The sequence below is a fragment of the Rhinichthys klamathensis genome, unplaced genomic scaffold (genome assembly GCF_029890125.1).
Source record: "Rhinichthys klamathensis goyatoka isolate OS25496 unplaced genomic scaffold, OSU_Roscu_1.1 h1tg000005l_1, whole genome shotgun sequence".
In the NCBI taxonomy this organism is placed as follows: domain Eukaryota; kingdom Metazoa; phylum Chordata; class Actinopteri; order Cypriniformes; family Leuciscidae; genus Rhinichthys; species Rhinichthys klamathensis.
In genome coordinates, this window is record NW_026606558.1 from 5,349,572 (window position 1) to 5,372,529 (window position 22,958).

General features: G+C 38.3%; 1 protein-coding gene across 1 annotated transcript in view; it reads left to right on the plus strand.

Annotated features, from left to right (window-relative positions):
• The first annotated feature begins 681 nt into the window (after window positions 1-681).
• The window catches only part of tp53i11b (tumor protein p53 inducible protein 11b), a 59,827-nt gene continuing 37,550 nt past the window's right edge, over window positions 682-22,958 (plus strand). Inside the window, exon 1 of the mRNA XM_056256137.1 lies at window positions 682-830. The gene's annotated coding sequence lies outside the window, so the exon portion shown is untranslated. The remainder of the gene's footprint in view (window positions 831-22,958) is intronic.

Sequence of the window (22,958 nt, forward strand, 5' to 3'; positions counted from 1 at the left end):
ATCATAATTTCCTCATAATTATGACCTTTATGTCATAATAAAGAGTTAGTATGGCATAATTTTGACTTTTTATGTTATAACTTTTTTATTTCAAAATCACAGTATGTCATAATTATGACTTGTGTCATAATTTCAACTTTTTATCTCATAATTATGAATTAATAGGCTATGTCATTTTATTTATATAGTGCTTTTCAAGAACCCAAGGAGACTTTACATTACTTGTAATGTCAGAATTATGAAATAAAAAGTCTAAATTATGACTTAATATGTCCCAATTATGACTTTTCATTTCATAATGATTTACCAAAGGATTAGGCTATAGGAAATGGACTTCCATAAATAGCAGTTCAAGCTATTTGTTGACCTACCGGTATCTATACCACAAGTAGGTGTTTGAAATGCATTGGGAAGCAATGCTGCCTCAGGCACTTGTTGATCAATATGTTTTCCAATGTTTTTATCCTTACAATATGTTTCCCTGTAATCAAGGACACAGTTACAGCCTTGTTTGGAAGTCCACACTATTTTTACAATCTTGTTCAAGCTATGAAAATCTCAACAAATCACTTATAAAGATATAAAGATAAAGATGTTCGTGAGCAATCTGCATGTCACGTGTATACGAGCGCTCTGTGTATTACGGTAGACAGCCCTGAGCCGATACTGTGTATATGCGACATTACGGTAAATTTATAGATCCGTCGGAGTCTTGGTTGTTTGCAAACCCAAAGAGCACTGCAATGTAAATTTATCAAGAGAATAATCGGACCGCATACCGAAAATAGCGCTGCAGAAACGCAGAAGACCTCCTTCTTTCAACTAAACTGGTGAGAAATATATTAATTTTGTTATTTTATTACAGGTTAAACATCTTTGTGCGGACGGTACATCTATCCATCTCACATAGTTATACACAGGAGTTCTGGCTATTCTCTTTGATTTATAACCGAGCAAACATATTAGAGAAACGCACGCGGTGTCGCAGGAATGACAAAAAGTAGTGCGTTTTCTTCCTAGATGAAGTTAATTTTAATTCACTCTTGAACAGACCACGCTCAACATGTGTTTTATAAAGTGTATGGAGTACACAAACAGCTTGGAGAACTGAAGGCATGCGCGCGCGCCCGAGCACGCGACAACTTACTACTGCACAAAACGGACAATTTTGACAGTTATGAACGTTTCCTTAAGAAGCACCTCCTTTAAAACGCAAGATTGGATTGTCAAGACTTGTGTTGTGTAATATCACACTTTCTGAGTAGCCTGAAACTCATTTCTGTGTTTAATAATTGTCACCAACCGGTGCGTCTCTGGACGTTGGTAAGAGATTCCCTCAGCCAGTAATGCGCACAGGTTTGTCTATCTGTTATTTGTCTTTAGTTTCGGTCATTCCGCTGAATGGGTCTTGTTTTTATGCTAAAAAAGTGTTTTAAAGTAAATGGTAAAGATTTGAGGAAATCGCTGCCATCTCAAACTAGGCTATAAATGTTATCTAAACATAGCACAGATATGCTTTTTTTTCCTTTACAAATAATTGATTTTTAATAGGCTAATAATCATGTTATCCTTTAATTTCATAAATTTGTTATGAAGTTGACAGTTGATGGTAACAGTGTTTGTTATGAATTATATACTATATAAATATAAAACAATTATGATGTGCATAATATCTATTAAAGCAAAGAGAAGTTGAAAACAGGTCAAAAAGACATCCTCAATTACTGTGGGGTTTTTTATATTTGAAGAAAAATGCCTATAATAACACAAATACGAGGGTCACAAATGGCATTTTTTGGAATGACAGCTATTGCAGTGTTTGATTTATTCCACATACGTTCTGTAAGTCATCTTTAATTGTACCCAAAAGGTTTTGTTTTTAACTGCATGTGCATACAATGCTTGTTTATCTGTTGATGATTACTGGCCAACAGAACATGATATTATGTAAAAAGTCTAGACATGCTTTTAAAAGATAAATGAGTCTTTTTTAAAAGTCTGCTGCACTGTATACTCCCGGGAATGCTTTTAATCCACTGTCTTTGCACAGATTTTGAGCAAAGCAGGAGCTGGATTTTAAACTGTAATAATATAAAAAAGCCTTTGCACACTCATGGCATTTCTATGTAAGAAGCTTTTGGAAAAGAGCCGCACAGTTGTGTCAACAAAGACATTGAACCCTTTTCTCCTCTCACACTACCAGCATCTGAGCTTTGTTATGCTTTCAAGTGTTTACTATGAGTAGTCTTTCTGCTCGCAATCATGTTCTTGGCATTGTAAATGATTTCTTGGAAGTCTCCTCCGCTCCCTGTCTGATGTGTTGCTCTGCTTAAGGTCAGAGAGTAATTGTTGCTTACAGTCTTAGTAAAACGCCAAGTACAAGGACAGGTGCAAGGAAATGTTTTGGTAACGTCTGGCTGTTTTATGTCCTTGTTTCCTGTCATATTCACACCAGCCCTTTTCCCCACCATTTGTTTCGGTGTGGTTTGTCACGTAACAGCTCAACTCAAATAACCATCATGGTCACCTATAGGCTTCGAGGTGATTCCTCAAGCAGCTGATTTATGAGAAAAACAACACCCGCTGCCATCCAAAATCCATAGCACTTTTTAAGCTGCTGCCGTTTTTGATCATAACGCACAATACAGCTGTTGTAGTCGTTTGGGTTTTCCTGGTCTTTAATCTGGAGACAGGTGTGGGCGGTGAATGTGTGGGAATTTATTACTCAAAGGAGGAAGAAACGGTATCCCGTTCTTCCCGATTCTGTTACCATGGTAACACAAGGAAGCAGGGGTTATACATTTTACATAAAGTGCAGATACTGATAATTTGCTGTGTTTAAAAAGGGGGCTTGAAAGAGCACATATGTACTCTGGACCAGAATTGCTTTTTGTCCATTTCAGATGTCTCATGTGAACAGAATGTGTAGTTATGCCTCTACAGTTGAAATATGGATTTATAAAACTTGTTGTGTGCCAAGTTAAGTCTAAGATTAATTATGGTGGGCTGCATGAAATATCTTCATAATAGATGACATTTCTGGGTGGCAATGATATGAAGTGACCTGTAAAAGGAGTCATTATTCATTAGGCTATTTCGATGACGCTGGGAAGTGCACCTCAACTCAATATGATCTCTTTGTTTTACTAATCAAACCGAAAGTGATGATGATTTAATGTCACTGCAAAGAGGCGAACCAGTCTGTTGCTAGTCCTCGAGAGCACAGCACTCTGGGTAAGACAGGCAGATGGTGACCTGCTTTCTGTCCGGTCTTATTCTATCACTGGGTTGATTTATCAAGCACTGTCCTGTGAAACTGTGACGGCACCATATTTTCAGATACTCGGACCAAAGAATCTTCAATTGCTGTATGATCCTATGGTGATGGACAGTTTGGTAGAAAATACTGCAGTGAAAAAGGTGATGTATTATTGCTGATGTTAATAGAGTTGAATGTCTGATTGGGACAAAGTTGTTTATTCTCTAATAACGTGTGTCTCTTTAGTAGACTGTGCAGCATGTACAATATCTTAGTGTGCGCAACAGGCCTTAGAATGTGATATGATTCATTGTAGTCGACACAATACTTGAAAATACTTTTCCTCTTGCCCTACAGGAATCGGTTTGCGATTCCCAATATTTATGCCTTTGCATTTACATTTTTCATGTAATTTCTTAGACAGTATCAACACAGGCTTATTGTAAATACTTAAAACGTGCAAAAACGTACCTATACATTTCAGTTTCCAGCGGAAATGAACACTAGAGGCATTAAAAGCACCAACAACTTTTATTCCCTTTTACACAAATTATGATAACCGTGATGAGATTATTGATTAATAAAGTTTATTTTTGCACGGTTGCTCGCACAATACTATGTTATGACCTCAAAACACTTTTACCGTAGTGCATAATTTTTAAACTAATACATTTTGACGTTTGAATTACATAACCAGCTCCTTATATATTTCTTTTTGGACTTGGTAAATTTGCTTGGTAGCTCACCTGGTATGCAGAGAGCTCAGGTACAAGTCTCACGAAACACGAGAGTCTCGTCACTTGATAAAAGAGCTCAAAGTGAACTAAAACAGCGTTAAATATCCATTGTAATAAGAGTCATGTTGAACTGTTATAAAGAAAATGGAAGACTGTATTTAGCGCCAGTCACTGTTTAAACTACAGTTAAACATGCTACAAGGAACGCAATACCATTTTGCAAAAATGTACACACAGGCACATTTTTTTATTACACTGGGCAGTTTAATAAACCTGCATCGGCAATGTAGAAAAAAAATTATATCGGTTATAACTCCTCTTGAGGACGTGCCACCAAGAGAAGCGTGATATATTGGTTTCATATCAGTTATTGGCCAAACTAATGCTTTTACGTTTTTGGGTATTATCCCATATTAGAGATATATCGGCAGATATTTGATTCTTTATTTAATTTATTTAATTGGATATTTGTCCTATTAAGTTAATCCTTAGTAGCTGGTTATGTACATTATAATGTTGGGATGCCTAAAACTTTATTTTTTTCATTTTTATAATCAATATAGTATAACATTTTAAATCGACCATATAGTTAAAATAATTATCAATATTGGCCTGAATATTATTATCGGTACATCATTTCCTACATGCACACAGACCCATGTCCAATACTTGGTCTTGGTGGCCATGAACATGAAAGCTACAAATATGGTCTTTTTTGTTGTTGAAAGATTAAAAGCTTGTGTCTTGTTGTAACTGTTGTATTTCAGAAACCTCTTTCTGAAAAGAATTTTGAACACTGACATGTACAGCACTAAAGGTGGTGACTAATATCTTTAATAAAAACATAGGCATGTGTTTTTATATCAAGCATCTGTCACAAAGTGAAGTGTTCTGAGAAAAGGTTACTGTGTTCTTCAGATTGATTGGTCCCTCAGAGTGAGGATCTAGTTGAGCTTCTAGATTAATTTCCTCCAACACTGTTATGTCAGCAGGGCACCGCTGTGCCACAGAATGAACAGATGTCCTCTCCTGGATTTCTCACAGATTGAATTACTACGCCTAGGCAGCCCAGGCTTTTAGAGACTGCATTGTTGCAAGGCTGAAAACAATCCCTTTGATTTTAGCCAAGGTTTTAATATGGTTAAAGCTAGAAGAGAAGAATGTTACACATTTTGGGGCTAAATATTTCTAAACAGGCAAATTAGTAGGCCTATCTGTCAAAAGCATCTAAGACCCTGAAGCTCATGCTTGGGCTTATCAGGTTTCAGAGGGTGTCGTTTGGGATTTAATTCATTGCATGGTTTGATTTGAGTTGTTCTGACTTGAATTCTACACAACCTGCTTTTGTTTGGCATGATGTAGACAAGCTGACATCTGTGTGTAGAGGAATATTCCGAAAACAAATTGAGCTCTGTCAATAGCATGTCAATTGCCTCAGGAAATGATTTCAAACTCATTGAAAAGACAGAGAGTGAAAGTCTATGTGGTGAATATCATGTACCGCAAAGTTATAGAGTTGTAAAGTTGAATTAACCTTCCTTTAAGTAGGAATGCATAACATATTAAATCCATATAAGTTATTATTGGCCGATACTAGCGTATTTTTTTATCAGTGTCAGTTGATGCAAGGCCATGTTGTATATTTAATTGTGCATGCTCATTTTTCCTATTTTAACATTTACTTTTACCGCCACGTTCCAACACTCACTTAAAGTTAATCTTTAAGATCACTAAACATTATTGACACTGTTAAATGTACATATTTCATACTACCTTATAAAGCTGTGATGCCTAAATTGATTTGTATCTTTTAAAATGATTGATTTCAGTTTTTAGTGTTTTATTTTGTAATTTATTTAGACAAAAGTTTAATATCAGCGCCTTGTTTTGGTTATCAAAATAATTATATTACAATTTTGTTTACTTTGGTGCCTCGCTAAGGACTTTCATTTTAAGGACTGTTTTAATTATATATATATAAAAAAATCTATTGATTTCTGAAGTTTTTTTAATGTAATGTCTATTCAGTGATTTACACATCTATAATGTTTTAAGTTATCTTTATTGATTAATCATGCTTAGTTTGATTGATTTATCACCATATGGTGTAATTAACTGGATTGAAATTTTCAATAAATGAACAGTCCCTCCTTACAGTATGTATCCCACTCTGTTCAATAATCACACTCTTTTGCCCGGTTTCACATATAAGGCTTAAACTATTCCCAGAATAAAATACATGTTTGAGCTGTCTTTACTAAAAGCAACTTGCACTGACATCTTATATGTCAGTGTCATTGTTTTGTCTCAAGATGCAAACCAGTAATGTTTTTTTAAGGTACGTTTACAAAATCTGCTTAAGTGTCCTAGTTTAACTAAGGCCTAGTCCTGGCTTATTCTAAGCCTTGTCTGTGAAACCAGGCCTTAGATTTCTAAGTTAAGCTCTGTGCACTTCAAAGGCTCTGTGACTGCTCTCTATTGTTCTATTTTGCAGACTATACGAAATGAAAGCAGGTTAGTTTACTGACTGTGTTTATGCAACACATTGCAGCACATGACCTTCTTAAATTAGAAAGGGTAGACAGAGTTGCTTTCCCATACTCTCAGAGATGGTCATGCTGTCTTAACTGACGTTCTTCTCATTTTTAGCTCTGGCTCAGCTATGGTTTATTGTCATTACTGGTGAGAATGATCGTGTTCTTTCTAACACTACCCAGTGGACCTTTCTCACTTGTGTGAGACAAACGGCGACCAATAAGAAAAGCACTACGGGGCCCGGGGACATACATACTGATATAATTTCTCAGAGTGATTTCTTTGTGAAATGATCTTGCCAAAAGGTCTGTTTAGCTGGTGCCAGTTCAGTTCTCTGCAATCTTTTCAAGGACTTAGCATGCAGTTTTTGATGGTGATGCAGGTCAACACAGATTAAGCCTTTTTTGTGTCTCTTAAGGTTTGGAAGTACATTGTGATCTTATGCTTCTGATCAAATTTAAGGCTGATGACGTGCCATACACTACACGATATGTGTTCTAAAATCGGCTCCAAATATCAAACGTGGTTTGATATCCTCTGACTGGATGGAATCAATCAGTCTGTGCCAATCATACACTACGTAATTATCAGTGAAATCTGTCAGCTCCGACCGCCCAAAATCTGCAGACTGGCGTAGACTTTCATATTGTTGACTCTGCTAGATTGTATATCAGGATAAAAGTCATGTAGACTATATTCCAGCCTTTAGATGTACTTCAGATGTTTTCTTTCCGCAGTGGAATATTGCTGTAGTAATTCCACTTTACAAAAGTTCTTTAATCCATGCTTGGAGTGGAAACATAGTTATTTTACTTTAATTTTACTTAAGATTACGAGCCAGAGCAGCAGTCAAACAATAGCATTCCTTTGCTTGATAAAATATATATATTTTTTACCTCCGTGTTCTTCTGGATTGTTGAACAGTCGAGTTTAGTTCATTACTGCAGTTGTCTGCTCTAAGCTGTGCACGGTTTCAGTGTTTGAACTGAGGGACACCCCATAAGGCCCAAAAAAGTTCCCTGTGGTTTTTCATTAACTAGAATACTTTTTTTGTTGTTGTTGTTAAATTACCGCGCTGACACAAAGGGACATTGTCCATTACTTTTACCAATTTCATAAGGCGCTAATCCAAATAAGAATTTTGTTTATCTTAGAACCGGACAGTCACTAGTTTATAATAATTTTAAATTTTGATATGCAAGTAGTCTTTGTTTATCTTACGCAGGGGTGTCCAATCCTGCTCCTGAGGGCCACTGTCCTGCAGAGTTTAGCTCCAACACAACCCAAATAAACACACCTGATCAGCTAATCAAGGGCTGTGTACGAAACCGCACCCTATAGACTTTCACTATTCCTTACATTACTCCACTAATATAGTCCACTTGAGGGAGTGAATGAAAACGAGTGAGTAAATTTGGACACTGTCTTATGCAATGTTAACTCACTATCAGACAGTGCTAATTAACCATTTTATAATTGGGTGATTCTATTCACAGACTGATCTCATGAAATGGCGTATGTATGACTCGCCAATTCGTATTTCCATTTTTGGCGTGCTATCAACACGCATAATCGCTTTTCAGCGTGTTTATCAACGCCGTTGACTTAACGTTATATTACTGTATATATAAATATATGACCTACCCCAACCCCGTCCCTAAACCTACCCGTCACTGGGGTTAATACTATTTATGAGTCTTCCCCTACCATCGTAGGAAAAAAAATATCGCTCCACAGATGAAGATATGAATTTTGCTTCGTTTCGCACGGACATTTAACGGCGTAGACATACACGCGGAATCACTCGGACGTTTAACGGTGTAGACATACACGCAAAAGATGACGGTTCGTTTCGGCGTGGACATACACGCGGATAGCTCAAAATGCGTATAGATAACACGCCACTCGACTTGAAAGTGGCGTGTATGTTTACGCAAAGTTATGATGTCATGTTGCTATTCAAGAGTTGTAATGATATTTCATAATATTACTATCTTTACTGTCTTTTAATCTTTACTGTATTTTTGATCAAATAATTGGTGCCTTGATGAGCATAAGAGACTTCTTTCAAAAACATATAGTACCGACCCCAAACTTTTGAATGGTATTGTACTTTTTTGATGCACATTCTTGGTCTTATTGTGGCTGATTCATTTGTATATTTTATACAAATTAAAAAGTCTTTAAGACATCTTTAATGAAAATGTAACTTGCTCTTCCTCTGAAATAACTTGCCTTTTCAACTGAAGTCACTTACACAGACTATAAACTAATAGTTGTTTTAGCAAACTTGTGTTTGGTCTGGCACAATTATTGTATTTAATGCCCAGATTTCACAATCCAAACAAATCCCAATGGATATTGGATTGGATTGACTTTAAGGAGAACCAGTCGGCAGCCCACACATAATCTGTGCTGATAATGAGGGAAAATTGCTTCCAAATTTCGTGAAATAAATTTAAATATAGTAAAATAAGAAAGTTTCTGGAAAATGCAGTTGCAACATAAAAAGTTCTGAGGACATTTTCAAAGCTTTCTGAGAATTTCTGTGGGCTCTGATTCCATGCGGGAAATTGATCAGCAGTGTGAAGCTTATCTGGTCTTTTGAGCACGACTGGAAAATATTCTGCTAAATTCATCATAACTTTTGATGGTGGTGTAAGGGTTTGGTATATGCCCTGCTCATGAATGGTGGCGTACAGTCAGAACCTTATAAAAGAACCATTAATGGTGACGTGCGAGCCTTGGGCAAAACTGACAGTGTTTCAAACAGAAGCACTGTTTTGACGCAACTAAGGCGTTGTAGCAGCAATGAATGTACATTCAGTTGAACATTGTGTGGTATGTCTGCCCGTGTCATGTTTCATTGGCAGTGTGAACACACATCTCTTTCACATTTGTTTCAATGGTGGTGTATGGCTGTATTTCATTGCTGAACTTGTTGCATGGCAGTGTTTGAGGGTGTGGTGATGGAAGATAGACAAAGAAGTACAGTAAATCTTAGCTGGTCTCCTAGTTAATGTTTTATCTTTCGCATCTGTTCACACCAGTGCTCTCGCTTGAATCCCTCTATTTATGAGCTTCTAATTGGGCTTGAAGATGGATATAGCGAATGGGATTTCAGTGTAGATTACTGCATAGACATCTCACACTGATTTTCCATGTTCATTTTGAAGGTTCAGACATTTTTTTTGGCCTTTTAAAACATGATTTATACATTAAGAAATGAACTTTGAAGACTTTGAGAAAATACGAGAGATATTTAATCTAGATTTAAACTGGGAGAGAGAGTCTGAGCCTCGACATTATCGGGAAGGCTATTCCAGAGTGTAGGAGCCAAATGTGAAACACACTCCCTTCTTTAGTGGACTTAGATCTCCACCAAAAGCCCAGAGTTTTGTGATCTTAAAGAGTGTGATGGATTGTAGGGTGATAGAAGATCGGTTAAATACACACAGAAGCTAAACCGTTTAGGGACTTATAGGTCAGTAGCAATACTTTGTAATTGACACGGAACTTAATAGGTTACCAGTGTAGGGATGATAAAATTGGTGTTATGATCATATTTTCTTGACCTAGTCAGAACTCTAGCAGCTGCATTTTGGAGCAATCGTAGCTTGTTTACTGATGATGCAGTAATGCATAACAGTAAAAGTCCAGAGTTCATGAATGCATTAACTAGCTTTTCTGCATCAGAGACAGATAGCATGTTCCGTAACTTAGCAATGTTTCTGAGGTGGAAGAAGGCTGCTTTTGCAACATACAAAATATGATTTTTGAAAGACAAGTTGATGTCTAATACAAGTTAACACTCAGGTTTTAACTGTAGAGGATTAAGTAACCGTACATCCTTCTAGATGCATGTTGTATTTTATTACATGGCTCTGTGGAATACTTGATTCTGATTGGTCAATCGCGCCATGTTATTCCCAGATAACAACCGCTCAAAACAGATAACGCAGGTTAATCCGGATGACTCAGCAGCGCTATACACTCGCTAGGAATGTTTTTTCTTCATGGAAGTTTTGCATTTGGTGAGCTATAAATTATTAATAGTCGAATCAATATTTTGTGTACACTTATATAATTATGCCATCCAGACTCTTGTTTCATACAAACGCAGCTGCCATTTTGTGACTATTGTTTTGTACACTGTTGGATTTTAATATACAAACAGGTACGATTTTAAAGCAGTTTAATCTGAAATCAATATCTCTTATCTCCATAATTATTTATGTGGTGAATTGCTGTGTAATAAGTGGTATGACTGCATAGTGCACACCGTATCCCTTAAATGTCCGTCTAGTTTGAACTTGCTGCGCTGCAATGGCTCTCTCCGCAGAAGCTTTGGGTTTAAAAAGCAAATAAAATATTTCACCTCAGATCAATATTTTGGCAAGTAGCCGTGTAATAACGGGATAATGTACATCCAACCGGTTTTTCTGTCAAAATAACCCCCTACAGGCTGACGGAAGACCCCTCCGCTTCGAGCGTTCGTTTATTTTGAGAGAACAACCGGCTGGATGTAAATTATCCCTTACAAGAGATTATGTGTACAGGTTTTTGGTCTAATAAGTAATACATCAGTCTTATCCGAATTTAATAGAAGAAAATTACAGGTCATCCAGTATTTTATATCTTTAACACACTCTGTCAACTTAGATACTTTAGAGAATTCATCTGGACGTGATGAAATGTATAACTGAATATCATCAGCATAACAGAAACTAATTCCATGTTTTCTAATAGTATTACCAAGGAAAATTGTATGTATATTGAAAATAGCAGAGGGCCTGTTGTCAAACGCTCATTGGCTCTCGCCTGCTTCTCCACAGATTGCAAAACACAACTGCTTTTAACATTGATAATAATACGAAATGTTTGCTGAGCACCAAATCAACATATTTGAAAAATATTTCTTTAGAATAATGTGACACTAAAGACTGAAGTAATGGCTGCTGAAAATTCAGCTTTGGCATCACAGAAATAAATAAATAATATTTCACAATATTACTATTTTCACTATTTTGGAACAAATAAATGCAGCCTTGGTGAGCACAGGAGACCTTTCAATAACAAAAAAATCTTACTGATCCCAGACTTTTGGTAGCGTACCTGCAGGTCATGGTCAAAGGGGATGTTCAGTGTGTCACAGATTTCCGTTTCATCCCCCGTAAGCAGTGAGGAATGTAGGCTATGCAGCCGGCTTCCTCTCCTGCACACATTACACATTACACTGCATGCTTGTGTTCTATATGACGTAATACAGTGGCCTTAATTCACTCTGTTTACAGTCTGTTATTTTGAGTTTGCTTGCAGAGAGGCCTGGAGTGGGCGGAGGAAGTTTTCTGTCCTTTGTTTATTTTCTTATTTTCTTTATTTTAATTCAAGGCCAAACATGATGTGCTTATCTGACTAATCTGGTTATCTCAGTTGGTTGAACATAACAAAAATTTAACAAAAATGTAATCACAAAGCAGACTGACATCTCCTCCAGTTGCTGATATTCCTGTACAGTGCAGTGTGAGTCTGAAGTGATAGTTTACTCAAAGACGTTCGAGAATTGTTATTCAGCTCATGGCATGCCATACAAACGTTTATAGTAAAAAAAAAAAAAAAAACATCTCCATCAATATTCCAAGTCTTTTGAATCCACATGAATAGCCTGAGGAGCAGACTGAAATTGTTATTCACTGAAAAGCTGCACTGAAAGATACTTCAAAAATGTACTGTTTACTTTTGTTTTCATGAGGCATGAACCATATAAGTTAGACATGACGGTGTGTAAATAATAACAGACTTTAATTTGGGGGTAAACTAATCTCTGAAAAGTTATCTCAAACCTGCTGATGTAGTTATTAGGATTTTCCAATATTTTATTGCTAAAGGATTCAAAATTTTCTCGTTAAATTTGTTGACAAGATTAAAAAGATTACATTTAATCTCAACCTCTAATACAGTGGGGCCAAAAAGTATTTAGTCAGCCACTAATTGTGCAAGTTCTCCTACTTAGAATGATGAGAGAGGTCTGTAATTTTCATCATAGTACACTTCAACTATGAGAGACAAAATGAGAAAAAAAAAATCCAGGAAATCACATTGTAGGATTTTTAAAGAATTTATTTGTAAATTATGGTGGAAAATAAGTATTTGGTCAATAACAAAAGTTCAACTCAATACTTTGTAACATAACCTTTGTTGGCAATGACAGAGGTCAAACGTTTCCTGTAAGTCTTCACCAGGTTTGCACACACTGTAGCTGGTATTTTGGCCCATTCCTCCATGCAGATCTCCTCTAGAGCAGTGATGTTTCGGGGCTTTCGCTGGGCAACACGGACTTTCAACTCCCTCCACAAATTTTCTATGGGGTTGAGGTCTGGAGACTGGCTAGGCCACTCTAGGACCTTGAAATGCTTTTTACGAAGCCACTCCTTCGTTGCCCGGGCGGTGTGTTTGGGATCATTGTCATGCTGGAAGACCCAGCCACGTTTCATCTTCAAGGCTCTCACTGATGGAAGGAGATTTTGGCTTAAAATCTCACGATACATGGCCCCGTTCATTCTTCCCTTTACACGGATCAGTTTTCCTGTCCCCTTTGCAGAAAAACAGCCCCAAAGCATGAGGTTTCCTCCCCCATGCTTCACAGTAGGTATGGTGTTCTTGGGATGCAACTCTGCATTCTTCTTCCTCCAAACACGACGAGTTGAGTTTTTACCAAAAAGTTCTATTTTGGTTTCATCTGACCACATGATATTCTCCCAATCCTCTTCTGGATCATCCATATGCTCTCTAGCAAACTTCAGACGGGCCTGGACATGTACTGGCTTAAGCAGGGGGACACGCCTGGCACTGCAGGATTTGAGTCCCTCTCGGCGTAGTGTGTTACTTATGGTAGACTTTGTTACTTTGGTCCCAGCTCTCTGCAGGTCATTCATCAGGTCCCTCCGTGTAGTTCTGGGATTTTTGCTCACCGTTCTCATGATCATTTTGACTCCACAGGATGAGATCTTGCGTGGAGCCCCAGATCGAGGGAGATTATCAATGGTCTTGTATGTCTTCCATTTTCTTACAATTGCTCCCACAGTTGATTTTTTTCACACCAACCCGCTTGCCTATTGTAGATTCACTCTTCCCAGCCTGGTGCAGGTCTACAATTTTCTTCCTGGTGTCCTTCGACAGCTCTTTGGTCTTGGCCATGGTTGAGTTTGGAGTGTGACTGTTTGAGGCTGTGGACAGGTGTCTTTTATACAAATAACGGGTTCAAACAGGTGCCATTAATACAGGTAACGAGTGGAGGACAAAAGAGCTTCTTAAAGAAGAAGTTACAGGTCTGTGAGAGCCAGAAATCTTGCTGGTTTGTGGGTGACCAAATACTTATTTTCCACCATAATTTACAAATAAATTCTTTAAAAATCCTACAATGTGATTTCCTGGATTTTTTTTTCTCATTTTGTCTCTCATAGTTGAAGTGTACCTATGATGAAAATTACAGACCTCTCTCATCATTCTAAGTAGGAGAACTTGCACAATCAGTGGCTGACTAAATACTTTTTGGCCCCACTGTATATGATGTGTAACGCTGTTAAATGAAGTCAACATGAAATCAAAATTGACTTCTTGTTTTTATGGAGTATTTATCAATGATTTATTAGTGTACTTCTTGTGTCCTCCTAATAATCTTTGACAATCTTTCCACAATCTTTCTATGATCCAATCAATTCCCAAATGGACAAATACCAACAAAGTTCCGTCCTACATTTTTTTTTTTCTTGTTCAATAAGTTGGATACACATCACAATATTGAAGAAAAGTCAGTCGCAATTTGTGGTTCATGCTGACTTTACAAATGAATTGATTCCTCATCACATAATGTGATCTTGAAAATGGTAATGGCTACAAATAAAAACAAGCCGTTACAAGTAAATGTTATTGAATTATTTCCATGGGGGCAGATGCAATATTACATGACTTGCTGCTTAATTGACCTTTTAGACCATTTTTTTTATTCCTTGTCCTATTTGGCACCTGTTCCTCAGTGAAACATATCCAAATAATTTTGAGAGAAATTAAGACAAATATATGTAAATAAATGCAAGTGTATGGCAACAACCCGGCCACCGGCTGACTGAGTGATGGAAATCCATGATCCAGTTACATAATGCAGGTTTGAATCCTGCTAAATAACCTCTCGAAGTAGACCTCTATTATGGTGATGTACTCTGTCAAGAGATGAAGCAAGACTGACAGGCATGGAGAGCGAGAGAGTCGAATTAGAAGGAACACTGACTGAAGACAACGTCGATGTGCTGATAAGAGCTGTCATTGAAAATCCCATTTCTAACCTCTTATAAAGCTGTTTCAGATGAAAGTCGAGTTTCATTCTCGCATATTATCCTTTCCTGCTTAACCCTTTGCAGTACATCTTCTACTAGCCGCCTTTGGCCATAAAGCCTTGTTGTTGAGGATGAATGGGTATTAGAAAGCACTCAAGCATCGGTATTAGAAAGCACATCAAGCGTTCAGCATCCCCTCGAGAAAACGGCTTTGTATGATTTTTCTTTTAAGCAAATTGAAGCACTGTAATAGCCTTCAGGAAAGTTCACTTCCATCAATATAATTTTGTACAAAAAGAGTATATTTGTGTCAGGAGGCGTTGATTTAATCTGTCCTGGTAGAAATTCTCATTCATAGATCCAGATTCAATTGAAGCCATTCTTCTTAATGTGCTGTTTATTGCCTTTTCTAAAAATAACGAAAGGTGCGTCATGGGAGGAAGAACGCTCACTGACTGATTAACAAATCAGCAAATGGAAAAACTCCTAAATTAGATTGTCATGAAATGTACTGAAAACATTTGCGCGGCTTGTACACATTTTGCCCTAAAAACACAATTTTATTAGGGGGATATGGATTGGAAGATGTTATTGTCAACCATTATAAAGCACCATAAATTAAATGCTCTTATGATTGAAACTGTGTTTAACTGTTTTTAATGGCCACCTTGAAGATGTAATAAACCTTTAGTTTTCGCTGAAAGAATACTCACATTAGTCCATTTCCTACACACACACACACACACTACACACACACATTTAATTTCAGGTAAAGGAAATAACGACAGATTATAAGGAAAACTGACTTCTTTGTTAAATAAAACTGACAGGACGCTGAGTATTTAAAGCCTTGACTATAATGGTATATAGTACATACAATATAGATTAATATGTTAATATATGTTAATAAATAACAGTATACAGTATATTGTTTTGAGGATATACATAATATGCACAAACCTCTACTGTCTAACAGTAATTTGTATGGATTTTCAACACTTACAGGTTTTCCTTTTTAGTTTATTATTGTGAATACACCAAACAAATCCTTGGTGGCGATTCTTAAGACAACTGTGAAAAACACTTGTTTTCACCTCCATGCCGAGGGACATTGTGTGTGTGTGTGTGTGTGTGTGTGTGGGATAAAGGGTAAGTGAAGAAGAAAGGGAATGAGAGTGCAATAGAGAGTGTTATTCTTTGGTTGTTGTTTATATTATATTGTAGTGCTTAGGACAATGCTGAAATGATAGTTTTGTCAATTCTAAACTTTAGAATAGGTTCAGTGTACTTAAAGGTGCTCTAAGCAATGTCACACGTTTTTTAGGCCAAAACTTTTTTTGCCACATACAGCAAACATCTCCTCACTATCCGCTGGCTGCCTGTCCCCTGAACACACTGTAAAGAAACGCGGTCTCTGTAGACAGCCCAGGCTCCACAAACGGCAACAAAAACAAACTGGGCTAACCCGCTCCACGAAACATAACAAACTGTTCCAGTCAATGACCGACAAGAAGGGTTTGGGGGTTAGTGTGCGGATGAGGAGGAGGTAGGGTCTAGCTAGCCTCCGTTTTGTTTGACAATACTTTAAACGTCAACAAGAAGTGAAGTCACCCGACATCGCTTAGAGCACCTTTAAGTCACACGCATTGTGTCCCAATCAGAATGAGTTAATTTACAAAGTGTGAATCCATTAAAGGGTTAGGTTACCCAAAAATGAAAATTCAGCCAAACACAATCGGAGTTAAATTAAAAAATATCCTGGCTCTTCCAAGCTTTATAATGGGAGCGAATGGTACTTTAGATTTTGAAGCCCCAAAAAAGCGCATCCATCATAAAAGTAATCCATACGTCGGGGTTAATAAAGGCCTTCTGAAGCAAAGTGAAGAAAAATATCCATAATTATAACTTTATGAACTATAATCACTGGCTTCCGGTAACGGCCGTACACGAGTTGAGTTCCGGCAGAAGAGTGACCTCTGACCCGACGCATGATGTAGCAGTGTAAGCTTAGGTGAGAGTAGACACCTCTCGCGGTTCAAACTAATAGGGCTGGACTACTTTCCCATCAAGTATATACTTTTAATAGAAGTATGTGAATTAGGAGACAGCCAGACACTCTTTTAGAGATCATATGCTTGTGCTAAATTTGATAGAAGTCCATGCATTCATTACCATTCAAATTGTCTTTTAAATGTCTTTTTAAATCTAGGGATGCAGTTGAAACACTTTGCCATTTGAATCATTTATAGTTGAATCTGTATGCTGTTAGAACATTTGTGTACAATGTGTATGGTAGACAGAATGCATGCATAATGTTGTAGTATGCTGTACAGTAAAACGTCATAAAATACAGAACACATTCACTCTTTGCAAAGCCACAGAAAGTCAACATGAATTGCTGTTTGCAACCCATTTTACTTTTGTAATATGACATTTCTGAGTGGATAGAGAAAAGAAATGAAAAAGGAAGGGAATTGTTTGGATTGTAAAAAGTAGGTTTTATATATCAGAAAGGAGCCTGGCTAAATGCCCGTTTGCTAAAACACAGCCTAAATAGCTATTTGGCTATTGGTTAACGTTGTCCATTATCCATGAAACATTTACAGATGAAGAAGCAGAAACTTGCATAAAGGAAATAAAATGTTCATTTTGATTTCATGTTGAGTGTCCGAATTAATTTGGAAAGTTAAGTGTACATACTTTTTGTCACCTTAAAGCTGAAGTCGGCAAGTCTGGCAGATTGAGTGGACTTAGGCAAAATTTTGAATGTTTACAACTCTCATGCCCCACCCCACTATCAACGAATACCCTCCCACCGAGTTCGTGCTCGTCAGTGCGTGTGCACCAGATTTTCAGTGAACGTGCCAGTCTCATCAGCATCCATCAACACCATGGAGTACTTGGAGGTATGCTGCCCTGGCTAATCTACCGATAGATTGCAATTGCTAACGTCATTTATACTCTAAATGAGCTTACTTGATTTGTTAGTGTTTTGAAAGCGAGATACATCCGCCATCACTCTTCGTTACTGCGTGAACTTCAGGCGTGTGCATGTGATTGTAACGTGCGCGAGGGGTGGCGTGTGCCCGATCTGTGATTGACAGTCACATCTCACACCCCCCTGCGCTGATTGGACCCGATGATCCGGGAGCTGTGGATTTTTGCAAAACAAATAACGCTCCAGGTGGAGTTAGAAGCTCGGTTTTTTTTCTAAAACCACTTTATTTATGTTGTTCTGTCGGATTATAGTGTCGATTTCACTGAATATGATCAAAAAAATGTTGCCGACGGCAGCTTTAACCAAGCTCTTACCTAAAATTCAGTAATGATTGTCTTTCTAAACTGGCTCTGCGAGCTATTGGTGACAGCAGACGGCGCTGGCAGAATTGTGAAGGGTTTTTGATCAGTTGCTTGACGTGGAGCTTCTTTGTGGAGCTTCACACACCTCACCAATTCAAAAGCATGACTCATAAAGCTGCTAAAAAGTTGCTTTACTTCTAAAAAAAGCAAGCAGGATTTAGCAGTGAGGACAGGTCAAGATATATCAAGATGTCTTTTGATGATATGCTTGGAGTCTGCGCTTTTCAGTGCTGGGATATAATGCAATGTCATATGTCAAGAATGCTTCTTAGTTTGGCAATTTGATTGCAAAAGTTAAGCCCCCGCTACATGGGAAACTGGAAATTCAGGCTTTTTCGTTGTGCAATGGTTTTCAATTCTTTGACGTTTTGTCACTGGTAACATTGATGGAACGGCAAAGGTACATTGATGTAAATGCCTACAAATAAACACTGTAGTGTTTGTGCCACTCTGTGGGGGTTAAACGGATAATGCGGATGTGTGAGTCTACAGCTCTGTCAATATTCCAGTCCAAGTCCAAGTAGCCTGAGACTGTTGCTACAGGAGAACAAATGTCATTGGTGGAGACTCTTGCTGATGGAAATTACACAATTATTGATGGTTGAGTTGAGGACAATAACCTGCCCACTCAAGAGGAACATTTGGTCTTGTGTGCTTTTCTTTGCACACAGTTTCCATTTTGTTAGGTTTGAGAGACCCAAAGAGCAGCCTAAATGACCGTCTAAGACATACTCAATAGAGAAATCAGAGGATTCAGACACTTAACAGCTGTACTTTGAGTCTGTTGCTATTTTAGGCCGTCTTGTCTTGCTTCATTAATTTCACAAGGCGTAAAAGACATTAGGCTTCAGCAGAGGTGCACTTCTGTTTTCGTCTCTCCCACAGGGAAGTTGCAAATGACCAGGATCACTTTACGGTATTGTTCCATCAGAATAGTTCACGTTCTGTAGCCAGAGCCTGTTCTCGGACAGGCGAACTGGAGTCTGTTGCGAATCGGCCACATGTTTTCACAGACTTGAGCCACGAACTATGACGTAACGCTACTATGTCTTCTTTACCTGCCTATAACCAGTGTTAATTATTTATTTATTTTTTAAACTGTTCTGTTCACTGTTCACAGTACCACAGTGATTCTAGCGAACCGGCAGTTTATGTGAGCTCTCATCTGTCCTTTTCAGAGATAAATTGAAACTGAAACCGTTGATTCATTAGCTCTCTCACATTCTGGGTCTCTCTCTCGCGCACATAGTTATATATATTTATAGCAATGTAGTGCAACGTTATTATTTCCCCACCTCTCGCTCTGCTAGAGACCAGCAAGTTTTTAGGGCCGTAGTTGAACCGATCTTTCCGACCTGAAACCTACTTTTCTGCAATGATGCGCGGAACAATTCAAAAATGGACAAAGGCCGGGAACCTGCACTGGAACAGTGTCAGTGGAAAAGGGGTAACAGAGTATCAGAAAGGGTCTTTGATTGGCATCTATTAGGCCTATACCTTTCCCTGATATTTTGAAATGGCTTGCCAGGGAAAGCCTGACATGAAAGGGATATCATTAAAGATAATGAAATGCAAATTTTATAGGATAATAAGACTTTACCTCGTAATGAGGCAACAGAGAGTGAAGAACAAAGCTACATGTGGCAAACCCATGCTGAGGTCTTCTGTGTTTGTAAAAATTAGTCTTTTCTCTTCTCTTCAGTATGGACTTCTTTTTTTCCCCAAGACTGTTTTATTAAGTCAACATTCAATGGTTGTCTAGATAAGATTAGCCACAAAATTGACTTCGATCCTGTCATACAGTGTATCCATTATTGTTTTTAAATATTTTTTTATCTTATTTCTAAATATAAAATATACATTCTTATGAATTGACACCGTAATATACACTCACCGGCCACTTTATTAGGTACACCTGTCCAACTGCTCGTTAACACAATTTCTAAGCAGCCAATCACATGGCGGCAACTCAGTGCATTTAGGCATGTAGACATGGTCAAGACAATCTCCTGCAGTTCAAACCAAGCATCAGTATGGGGAAGAAAGGTGATTTGAGTGACTTTGAACGTGGCATGATTGTTGGTGCCAGAAGGGCTGGTCTGAGTATTTCAGAAACTGCTAATCTACTGGGATTTTCACGCACAACCATCTCTAGGGTTTACAGAGAATGGTCCGAAAAAGAAAAAACATCCAGTGAGCGGCAGTTCTGTGGGCGGAAATGCCTTGTTGATGCCAGAGGTCAGAGGAGAATGGCCAGACTGGTTCGAGCTGATAGAAGGGCAACAGTGACTCAAATATCCACCCGTTACAACCAAGGTGGGCAGAAGAGCATCTCTGAACGCACAGTACGTCGAACTTTGAGGCAGATGGGCTACAACAGCAGAAGACCCCACCGGGTACCACTCATCTCCACTACAAATAGGAAAAAGAGGCTACAATTTGCAAGAGCTCACCAAAATTGGACAGTTGAAGACTGGAAAAATGTTGCCTGGTCTGATGAGTCTCGATTTCTGTTGAGACATTCAGATGGTAGAGTCAGAATTTGGCGTAAACAGAATGAGAACATGGATCTATCATGCCTTGTTACCACTGAGCAGGCTGGTGGTGGTGGTGTAATGGTGTGGGGGATGTTTTCTTGGCACACTTTAGGCCCCTTAGTGCCAATTGGGCATCGTTTAAATGCCACGGCCTACCTGAGCATTGTTTCTGACCATGTCCATCCCTTTATGGCCACCATGTACCCATCCTCTGATGGCTACTTCCAGCAGGATAATGCACCATGGCACAAAGCTCGAATCATTTCAAATTGGTTTTCTTGAACATGACAATGAGTTCACTGTACTAAAATGGCCTCCACAGTAGGGGTGGGCGATATCTCGATATTTAAAATATATCGAGATATTTTTTAAACACGATATGGATTTTGACATATCGTATATATCGATATATTGTTTATATTTAATCCTGATTTCGCCACTTTGCTTGTTTGCCTTCTCTGTGCTGTGCTCGCCCCCGCCTCCTTGCTTTTGTTCCCCCTCACCTCGCGTGTTGTCTCATTCAACAATTGTCTCATCCGCAACCAGCCCAGAGGCTACAGAACTCCGAGTGTGTCTGCGCGCGAGCGACAGAGCACGAGAGAAACCGAGTGTGAGCATTAATTGCATTAGTAAATTGGTAGCCTACATACTACAATATATAATTACTATATAAGAGGCATGGAAGTTCGATTAATGGACTCCAGTAATCAGAAGGCTACTACAAACGTCTTGTTTTAAACTATTGCAGGGCTCGAATTTCGGCGCGGGTATTGCGCATAATTCTAATCATTCCCGCAGGTCTCCCATTTATAATGCGGGAAATTCCCGCAATCGTAATCCACACAGATTATAAAATCAAATCATTCTTTTAACAACTATCTGCCAGACGCAATTTCACAAACAGCGTGAGTGTTCAGCGGTGCCGCTTCTTTCTCGTCTCTCATAGGCTAATGTGTTGTGCAAGGCAAGCATCAAGAGCTGCGGCGATAAAACACACTCGCGTTTAGGAGTCGGGACATGATGGATATTCACTCGCACAATCGGGCCAGCAGTGCATCGTGACTGAAGTTTACCATTTGCACGTCTTTTTAAATCTTACCAGTTTAAACATTCAAGCGATTTTAAACTAATCAGTGCTCGCGCGCTCTCTGAGAGACATCTATGCGCACATTCATAGAAAATCCGCCTTAAGAACAGCTGGCCAGTAACAAAAGTTATTTTTCGCGGATTATATTGCTTTAACACGCAAAATTGTCAATTTCGGTCATCGTGAGTATAGTCTAAACATAGTCGGTTTTGTCTTTAATAAGCATAAAACGCATGCCAGTAAAATGAACACAGGATCCGTGCACTACCTCTTAAAGTGACGGCAGCCATATGTGTGTCATTCATTTTGTTGTCAATACAACAAAAGATAGCTTTAAGTTAAAGGAATCAGGATTAATAACCTATGTATTTAATTTATTCAGGACTAAAATACTACTCAGTGTTATTTTCCATTTGATTACTTTATTCAGTTTCTGTATATGAATCACGTTATTAATAATGATGACGAAATTCAGGCCCTGTGTTTAATTTTTCTCATTTGGTTACATTCTGTTATGGAAAATTAATTTTCTATTGATTGTAGGCCTATATTTTGAGTTGTATTCACATCCATTTTCCTGTAAAGATATCGAGATATATATCGAATATCGAGATATAGCAAAATATATCGAGATATATTTTTTGCTCCATATCGCCCAGCCCTACTCCACAGTCACCAGATCTCAATCCAATAGAGCATCTTTGGGATGTGGTGGAACGGGAGATTCGCATCATGGATGTGCAGCCGACAAATCTGCGGCAACTGTGTGATGCCATCATGTCAATATGGACCAAACTCCCTGAGGAATGCTTCCAGCACCTTGTTGAATCTATGCCACGAAGAATTGAGGCAGTTCTGAAGGCAAAAGGGGGTCCAACCCGTTACTAGCATGGGGTACCTAATAAAGTGGCCGGTGAGTGTAGATGTCATGTAGAGTCACAGCGAATGTGTGAAAACTGCAATTGATATTTGAATGAACTTTTATTGAACAGCAGTTCTGAATCTGCCATAAACTCAAGCACTATTGGAATCAGCTTTTAAAATTGTACTTTCTGAAATGGCCGCATTTGTCTTTACATCATTTTACAACTTATTGATTATCTCTCCCCC